Here is an 8,393-nt window from a genome sequence, read left to right on the forward strand (position 1 = left end):
CTGATGAAATCATGATTTGGATGACTGAGAGTCTTCACAGATTTTCACCAGATATATCACTCAATTATACATTTGTTTCTCATTACTTAGCCTCCATACCAGTAGATTTTCATGCCGAAATACCTCAGTTGGGAGAGCGTTAGACTGAAGGTCCCTGGTTCGATCCCTGGTTTCGGCATATATGAAGGCATAGTTATCAATGTAGGAAGTGATAGATCCTAATATTTAACTAGTGCTTATCCCAAACACACCCAAACCTCAGTTACCTTAGTGATATAGATGATGGAAATGTTGAAGTATGACATACAGGTATCAACAGCCTTTCAAACCACGACTTGGAGGAACCAGTAGGTACAAAACCTGCCTGCTAAACATAACCATTCTCGAAACAGCAAGAGGCTCTTAGTCAGTTAGGACTTGAAAAGCCTTTTGGATTAGAGGTGAGTCACAAGCAACACAACTGTACACTTGGAGAACTTCTGATGAAATCATGATTTGGATGACTGAGAATCTTCACAGATTTTCACCAGATATATCACTCAAATACACATTTCTTTCTCACTACTTAGCCTCTATACCACTAGTTTTACATGCCGAAATAGCTCAGTTGGGAGAGCGTTAGACTGAAGATCTGAAGGTCCCTGGTTTGATCCCGGGTTTCGGCAGATGCCAAAGCTGTATTTTTCAATATATGAAGTCAGAAATCTTCATCTTTAGGCAGTGCTTCTCCCAACCACATCCCAACTGCAGTTACCCTAGTGATAGCAATGATAGAAATGTGGAAGTTTGGCATAAAGGTATCAACAGCCTTTCAAACCATGACTTGGAGGAACCAGTAGGTACAATAACCTGCCTGGTAAACATAACAGTTTTCGAAACAGCAAGAAGCTCTTAGTCAGTTAGGACTGAAAAAGACTTTTGGATTAGAGGTGAGTCACAAGCAAAACAACTGTACACTTGGAGAACTTATGATAAAATCATGATTTGGATTACTGAGAATCTTCACAGATTATCACCAGATATATCACTCAAATACACATTTCTTTCTCACTACTTAGCCTCTATACCAGTAGCTTTACATGCCGAAATAGCTCAGTTGGGAGAGCGTTAGACTGAAGATCTAAAGGTCCCTGGTTCGATCCCGGGTTTCGGCAGATATGAAGGCATAGTTCTCAATGTAGAAAGTGAGAAATCCTAATATTTAGGCAGTGTTTATCCCAACCACATCCCAACTGCAGTTACCCTAGTGATAGCAATGATAGAAATGTGGCAGTATGGCATAAAGGTATCAACAGCCTTTCAAACCATGACTTGGAGGAACCAGTAGGTACAATAACCTGCCTGGTAAACATAACAATTTTCGAAACAGCAAGAAGCTCTTAGTCAGTTAGGACTGAAAAAGACTTTTGGATTAGAGGTGAGTCACAAGCAACACAACTGTACACTTGGAGAACTTATGATAAAATCATGATTTGGATGACTGAGAATCCTCACAGATTTTCACCAGATATATCACTCAATTATACATTTCTTTCTCACTACTTAGCCTCTATACCACTAGTTTTACATGCCGAAATAGCTCAGTTGGGAGAGCGTTAGACTGAAGATCTAAAGGTCCCTGGTTCGATCCCGGGTTTCGGCAGATGCCAAAGCTGTATTTTTCAATATATGAAGTCAGAAATCTTCATCTTTAGGCAGTGCTTCTCCCAACCACATCCCAACTGCAGTTACCCTAGTGATAGCAATGATAGAAATGTGGAAGTATGGCATAAAGGTATCAACAGCCTTTCAAACCATGACTTGGAGGAACCAGTAGGTACAATAACCTGCCTGCTAAACATAACCATTCTCGAAACAGCAAGAGGCTCTTAGTCAGTTAGGACTTGAAAAGCCTTTTGGATTAGAGGTGAGTCACAAGCAACACAACTGTACACTTGGAGAACTTCTGATGAAATCATGATTTGGATGACTGAGAATCTTCACAGATTTTCACCAGATATATCACTCAAATACACATTTCTTTCTCACTACTTAGCCTCTATACCACTAGTTTTACATGCCGAAATAGCTCAGTTGGGAGAGCGTTAGACTGAAGATCTGAAGGTCCCTGGTTTGATCCCGGGTTTCGGCAGATGCCAAAGCTGTATTTTTCAATATATGAAGTCAGAAATCTTCATCTTTAGGCAGTGCTTCTCCCAACCACATCCCAACTGCAGTTACCCTAGTGATAGCAATGATAGAAATGTGGAAGTTTGGCATAAAGGTATCAACAGCCTTTCAAACCATGACTTGGAGGAACCAGTAGGTACAATAACCTGCCTGGTAAACATAACAGTTTTCGAAACAGCAAGAAGCTCTTAGTCAGTTAGGACTGAAAAAGACTTTTGGATTAGAGGTGAGTCACAAGCAAAACAACTGTACACTTGGAGAACTTATGATAAAATCATGATTTGGATTACTGAGAATCTTCACAGATTATCACCAGATATATCACTCAAATACACATTTCTTTCTCACTACTTAGCCTCTATACCAGTAGCTTTACATGCCGAAATAGCTCAGTTGGGAGAGCGTTAGACTGAAGATCTAAAGGTCCCTGGTTCGATCCCGGGTTTCGGCAGATATGAAGGCATAGTTCTCAATGTAGAAAGTGAGAAATCCTAATATTTAGGCAGTGTTTATCCCAACCACATCCCAACTGCAGTTACCCTAGTGATAGCAATGATAGAAATGTGGCAGTATGGCATAAAGGTATCAACAGCCTTTCAAACCATGACTTGGAGGAACCAGTAGGTACAATAACCTGCCTGGTAAACATAACAATTTTCGAAACAGCAAGAAGCTCTTAGTCAGTTAGGACTGAAAAAGACTTTTGGATTAGAGGTGAGTCACAAGCAACACAACTGTACACTTGGAGAACTTATGATAAAATCATGATTTGGATAACTGAGAATCTTCACAGATTATCACCAGATATATCAATCAAATACACATTTCTTTCTCACTACTTAGCCTCTATACCAGTAGCTTTACATGCCGAAAACGCTCAGTTGGGAGAGCGTTAGACTGAAGATCTAAAGGTCCCTGGTTCGATCCCGGGTTTCGGCAGATGCCAAAGCTGTATTTTTCAATATATGAAGTCAGAAATCTTCATCTTTAGGCAGTGCTTCTCCCAACCACATCCCAACTGCAGTTACCCTAGTGATAGCAATGATAGAAATGTGGAAGTATGGCATAAAGGTATCAACAGCCTTTCAAACCATGACTTGGAGGAACCAGTAGGTACAATAACCTGCCTGGTAAACATAACAATTTTCGAAACAGCAAGAAGCTCTTAGTCAGTTAGGACTGAAAAAGACTTTTGGATTAGAGGTGAGTCACAAGCAACACAACTGTACACTTGGAGAACTTCTGATGAAATCATGATTTGGATGACTGAGAGTCTTCACATATTTTTACCAGATATATCACTCAAATATACATTTGTTTCTCACGACTTAGCGTCCATACCAGTAGTTTTTCATGCCGAAATAGCTCAGTTGGGAGAGCGTTAGACTGAAGATCTGAAGGTCCCTGGTTCGGTCCCTGGTTTCGGCAGATGCAAACGCCTTAGTTTTCAAAATGAAGTAATAGATCCTAATATTTAAGCAGTGCTTATCCCAACCACACCCTAATGTCAGTTACCTTAGTGATATAGATGATAGAAATGTTGAAGTATGACGTACAGGTATCAACAGCCTTTCAAACCATGACTTGCAGGAACTAGTAGGTACAACAACCTGCCTGGTAAACACAACAACTCTTGAAACAGCAAGAAGCTCTTAGTCAGTTAGGACTGAAAAATACTTTTGGATTAGAGGTTAGTCACAAGCAACACAACTGTACACTTGGAGAACTTCTGATGAAATCATGATTTGGATGACTGAGAATCCTCACAGATTTTCACCAGATATATCACTCAAATACACATTTCTTTCTCACTACTTAGCCTCTATACCAGTAGCTTTACATGCCGAAATAGCTCAGTTGGGAGAGCGTTAGACTGAAGATCTAAAGGTCCCTGGTTCGATCCCGGGTTTTGGCAGATGCAAAAGCCTTAGTTTTCAATATGAAGTAATAGATCCTAATATTTAAGCAGTGCTTATCCCAACCACACCCTAATGTCAGTTACCTTAGTGATATAGATGATAGAAATGTTGAAGTATGACGTACAGGTATCAACAGCCTTTCAAACCATGACTTGCAGGAACTAGTAGGTACAACAACCTGCCTGGTAAACACAACAACTCTTGCAACAGCAAGAAGCTCTTAGTCAGTTAGGACTGAAAAATACTTTTGGATTAGAGGTTAGTTACAAGCAACACAACTGTACACTTGGAGAACTTCTGATGAAATCATGATTTGGATGACTGAGAATCCTCACAGATTTTCACCAGATATATCACTCAATTATACATTTGTTTCTCACTACTTAGCCTCCATACCAGTAGATTAAAATGCCGAAATAGCTCAGTTGGGAGAGCGTTAGACTGAAGATCTAAAGGTCCCTGGTTCGATCCCGGGTTTCGGCAGATATGAAGGCATAGTTCTCAATGTAGAAAGTGAGAGATCCTAATATTTAAGCAGTGTTTATCCCAACCACATCCCAACTGCAGTTACCCTAGTGATAGAAATGTGGCAGTATGACATACAGGTATCAACAGCCTTTCAAACCATGACTTGGAGGAACAAGTAGGTACAACAACCTGCCTGCTAAACATAACCATTCTCGAAACAGCAAGAGGCTCTTAGTCAGTTAGGACTGAAAAATCCTTTTGGATTAGAGTTGAGTCACAAGCAACACAACTGTACACTTGGAGAACTTCTGATGAAATCATGATTTGGATGACTGAGAATCCTCACAGATTTTCACCAGATATATCACTCAATTATACATTTGTTTCTCACTACTTAGCCTCCATACCAGTAGATTAACATGCCGAAATAGCTCAGTTGGGAGAGCGTTAGACTGAAGATCTAAAGGTCCCTGGTTCGATCCCGGGTTTCGGCAGATATGAAGGCATAGTTCTCAATGTAGAAAGTGAGAGTTCCTAATATTTAAGCAGTGTTTATCCCAACCACGCCCTAACTTCATTTACCTTAGTGATATAGATGATAGAAATGTGGAAGTATGACATAAAGGTATCAACAGCCTTTCAAACCATGACTTGCAGGAACTAGTAGGTACAACAACCTGCCTGGTAAACATAACAACTCTTGAAACAGCAAGAAGCTCTTAGTCAGTTAGGACTGAAAAATACTTTTGGATTAGAGGTTAGTCACAAGCAACACAACTGTACACTTGGAGAACTTCTGATGAAATCATGATTTGGATGACTGAGAATCTTCACAGATTTTCACCAGATATATCACTCAAATACACATTTCTTTCTCACTACTTAGCCTCTATACCACTAGTTTTACATGCCGAAATAGCTCAGTTGGGAGAGCGTTAGACTGAAGATCTGAAGGTCCCTGGTTTGATCCCGGGTTTCGGCAGATGCCAAAGCTGTATTTTTCAATATATGAAGTCAGAAATCTTCATCTTTAGGCAGTGCTTCTCCCAACCACATCCCAACTGCAGTTACCCTAGTGATAGCAATGATAGAAATGTGGAAGTTTGGCATAAAGGTATCAACAGCCTTTCAAACCATGACTTGGAGGAACCAGTAGGTACAATAACCTGCCTGGTAAACATAACAATTTTCGAAACAGCAAGAAGCTCTTAGTCAGTTAGGACTGAAAAAGACTTTTGGATTAGAGGTGAGTCACAAGCAACACAACTGTACACTTGGAGAACTTATGATAAAATCATGATTTGGATTACTGAGAATCTTCACAGATTATCACCAGATATATCACTCAAATACACATTTCTTTCTCACTACTTAGCCTCTATACCAGTAGCTTTACATGCCGAAATAGCTCAGTTGGGAGAGCGTTAGACTGAAGATCTAAAGGTCCCTGGTTTGATCCCGGGTTTCGGCAGATCTAAAAGCCTTAGTTTTCAATATGAAGTAATAGATCCTAATATTTAAGCAGTGCTTATCCCAACCACACCCTAATGTCAGTTACCTTAGTGATATAGATGATAGAAATGTTGAAGTATGACGTACAGGTATCAACAGCCTTTCAAACCATGACTTGGAGGAACAAGTAGGTACAACAACCTGCCTGCTAAACATAACCATTCTCGAAACAGCAAGAGGCTCTTAGTCAGTTAGGACTGAAAAATCCTTTTGGATTAGAGTTGAGTCACAAGCAACACAACTGTACACTTGGAGAACTTCTGATGAAATCATGATTTGGATGACTGAGAATCCTCACAGATTTTCACCAGATATATCACTCAATTATACATTTGTTTCTCACTACTTAGCCTCCATACCAGTAGATTAACATGCCGAAATAGCTCAGTTGGGAGAGCGTTAGACTGAAGATCCAAAGGTCTCTGGTTCGATCCCGGGTTTCGGCAGATATGAAGGCATAGTTCTCAATGTGGAAAGTGAGAGATCCTAATATTTAAGCAGTGTTTATCCCAACCACACCCTAACTTCATTTACCTTAGTGATATAGATGATAGAAATGTGGAAGTATGACATAAAGGTATCAACAGCCTTTCAAACCATGACTTGCAGGAACTAGTAGGTACAACAACCTGCCTGGTAAACATAACAACTCTTGAAACAGCAAGAAGATTCTTAGTCAGTTAGGACTGAAAAATACTTTTGGATTAGAGGTTAATCACAAGCAACACAAATGTACACTTGGAGAACTTCTGATGAAATCATGATTTGGATGACTGAGAATCTTCACAGATTTTCACCAGATATATCACTCAAATACACATTTCTTTCTCACTACTTAGCCTCTATACCACTGCTTTTACATGCCGAAATAGCTCAGTTAGGAGAGCGTTAGACTGAAGATCTAAAGGTCCCTGGTTCGATCCCGGGTTTCGGCAGATGCAAAACCCTTAGTTTTCAATATGAAGTAATAGATCCTAATATTTAAGCAGTGCTTATCCCAACCACACCCTAATGTCAGTTACCTTAGTGATATAGATGATAGAAATGTTGAAGTATGACATACAGGTATGAACAGCCTTTCAAACCATGACTTGGAGGAACAAGTAGGTACAACAACCTGCCTGCTAAACATAACCATTCATGAAACAGCAAGTGGCTCTTAGTCAGTTAGGACTGAAAAATCCTTTTGGATTAGAGGTGAGTCACAAGCAACACAACTGTACACTTGGAGAACTTCTGTTAAAATCATGATTTGGATGACTGAGAATTTTCACAGATTTTCACCAGATATTTCAGTCAAATACAAAAAAAATTCTCACTACTTAGCCTCTATACCAGTAGTTTTACATGCCAAAATAGCTTAATTGGGAGAGCGTTAGACTGAAGATCTAAAGGTCCCTGGTTCGTTCCCGGGTTTCGGCACATGCAAAAGCTGTAGGTTTCAATATACGAAGTTAGAGATCTTCATCTTTAGACAGTGCTTCTCCCAACCACATCCCAGCTTCAGTTTCCCTAGTGATATGGATGAAAAAGATGTGAAAGTATGACCTAAAGGTATCTACAGCTGTTCAAACCATGCCATGGAGGAACCAGTGGGTACAACAACCTTCCTGATAAACATATCAACTCTCGAAACAGCAAGAGGCTCTTAGTCAGTTAGGACTGGAAAAGCCTTTTGGATGAGAGGTGTGTCACAAGCAACACAACTGTACACTTGGAGAACTTCTGATGCAATCATGATTTGGATGACTGAGAGTCTTCACAGATTTTCACCAGATATATCACTCAATTATACATTTGTTTCTCATTACTTAGCCTCCATACCAGTAGATTTTCATGCCGAAATACCTCAGTTGGGAGAGCGTTAGACTGAAGGTCCCTGGTTCGATCCCTGGTTTCGGCATATATGAAGGCATAGTTATCAATGTAGGAAGTGATAGATCCTAATATTTAACTAGTGCTTATCCCAAACACACCCAAACCTCAGTTACCTTAGTGATATAGATGATGGAAATGTTGAAGTATGACATACAGGTATCAACAGCCTTTCAAACCACGACTTGGAGGAACCAGTAGGTACAAAACCTGCCTGCTAAACATAACCATTCTCGAAACAGCAAGAGGCTCTTAGTCAGTTAGGACTTGAAAAGCCTTTTGGATTAGAGGTGAGTCACAAGCAACACAACTGTACACTTGGAGAACTTCTGATGAAATCATGATTTGGATGACTGAGAATCTTCACAGATTTTCACCAGATATATCACTCAAATACACATTTCTTTCTCACTACTTAGCCTCTATACCACTAGTTTTACATGCCGAAAT

The 8,393-nt window shown here is 39.9% G+C and overlaps 15 non-coding genes across 15 annotated transcripts in view; all 15 read left to right on the forward strand.

Moving 5' to 3' along the window:
- Window positions 1-592: 592 nt before the first annotated feature.
- trnaf-gaa (transfer RNA phenylalanine (anticodon GAA)) lies at window positions 593-665 on the forward strand. Its single transcript has one exon. It is a non-coding gene; the product is annotated as a tRNA-Phe (tRNA).
- A 416-nt stretch (window positions 666-1,081) lies between these two features.
- trnaf-gaa (transfer RNA phenylalanine (anticodon GAA)) lies at window positions 1,082-1,154 on the forward strand. The gene has a single exon. It is a non-coding gene; the product is annotated as a tRNA-Phe (tRNA).
- A 415-nt stretch (window positions 1,155-1,569) lies between these two features.
- trnaf-gaa (transfer RNA phenylalanine (anticodon GAA)) lies at window positions 1,570-1,642 on the forward strand. The gene has a single exon. It is a non-coding gene; the product is annotated as a tRNA-Phe (tRNA).
- A 416-nt stretch (window positions 1,643-2,058) lies between these two features.
- On the forward strand, window positions 2,059-2,131 carry trnaf-gaa (transfer RNA phenylalanine (anticodon GAA)). Its single transcript has one exon. It is a non-coding gene; the product is annotated as a tRNA-Phe (tRNA).
- Window positions 2,132-2,547: 416 nt separating this feature from the next.
- trnaf-gaa (transfer RNA phenylalanine (anticodon GAA)) lies at window positions 2,548-2,620 on the forward strand. Its single transcript has one exon. It is a non-coding gene; the product is annotated as a tRNA-Phe (tRNA).
- Window positions 2,621-3,035: 415 nt separating this feature from the next.
- On the forward strand, window positions 3,036-3,108 carry trnaf-gaa (transfer RNA phenylalanine (anticodon GAA)). The gene has a single exon. It is a non-coding gene; the product is annotated as a tRNA-Phe (tRNA).
- Window positions 3,109-4,011: 903 nt separating this feature from the next.
- On the forward strand, window positions 4,012-4,084 carry trnaf-gaa (transfer RNA phenylalanine (anticodon GAA)). Its single transcript has one exon. It is a non-coding gene; the product is annotated as a tRNA-Phe (tRNA).
- A 414-nt stretch (window positions 4,085-4,498) lies between these two features.
- On the forward strand, window positions 4,499-4,571 carry trnaf-gaa (transfer RNA phenylalanine (anticodon GAA)). Its single transcript has one exon. It is a non-coding gene; the product is annotated as a tRNA-Phe (tRNA).
- A 406-nt stretch (window positions 4,572-4,977) lies between these two features.
- On the forward strand, window positions 4,978-5,050 carry trnaf-gaa (transfer RNA phenylalanine (anticodon GAA)). Its single transcript has one exon. It is a non-coding gene; the product is annotated as a tRNA-Phe (tRNA).
- Window positions 5,051-5,465: 415 nt separating this feature from the next.
- On the forward strand, window positions 5,466-5,538 carry trnaf-gaa (transfer RNA phenylalanine (anticodon GAA)). The gene has a single exon. It is a non-coding gene; the product is annotated as a tRNA-Phe (tRNA).
- Window positions 5,539-5,954: 416 nt separating this feature from the next.
- On the forward strand, window positions 5,955-6,027 carry trnaf-gaa (transfer RNA phenylalanine (anticodon GAA)). The gene has a single exon. It is a non-coding gene; the product is annotated as a tRNA-Phe (tRNA).
- Window positions 6,028-6,441: 414 nt separating this feature from the next.
- trnaf-gaa (transfer RNA phenylalanine (anticodon GAA)) lies at window positions 6,442-6,514 on the forward strand. Its single transcript has one exon. It is a non-coding gene; the product is annotated as a tRNA-Phe (tRNA).
- A 416-nt stretch (window positions 6,515-6,930) lies between these two features.
- trnaf-gaa (transfer RNA phenylalanine (anticodon GAA)) lies at window positions 6,931-7,003 on the forward strand. Its single transcript has one exon. It is a non-coding gene; the product is annotated as a tRNA-Phe (tRNA).
- Window positions 7,004-7,417: 414 nt separating this feature from the next.
- trnaf-gaa (transfer RNA phenylalanine (anticodon GAA)) lies at window positions 7,418-7,490 on the forward strand. The gene has a single exon. It is a non-coding gene; the product is annotated as a tRNA-Phe (tRNA).
- An 895-nt stretch (window positions 7,491-8,385) lies between these two features.
- Window positions 8,386-8,393, forward strand: part of trnaf-gaa (transfer RNA phenylalanine (anticodon GAA)) — a 73-nt gene continuing 65 nt past the window's right edge. The window contains exon 1 of the tRNA in view: window positions 8,386-8,393. This exon is cut by the window's right edge and continues 65 nt beyond it. This is a non-coding gene — a tRNA (tRNA-Phe).

The sequence above is a fragment of the Pleuronectes platessa genome, chromosome 2 (assembly GCF_947347685.1).
Source record: "Pleuronectes platessa chromosome 2, fPlePla1.1, whole genome shotgun sequence".
Classification (NCBI taxonomy): Eukaryota; Metazoa; Chordata; class Actinopteri; order Pleuronectiformes; family Pleuronectidae; genus Pleuronectes; species Pleuronectes platessa.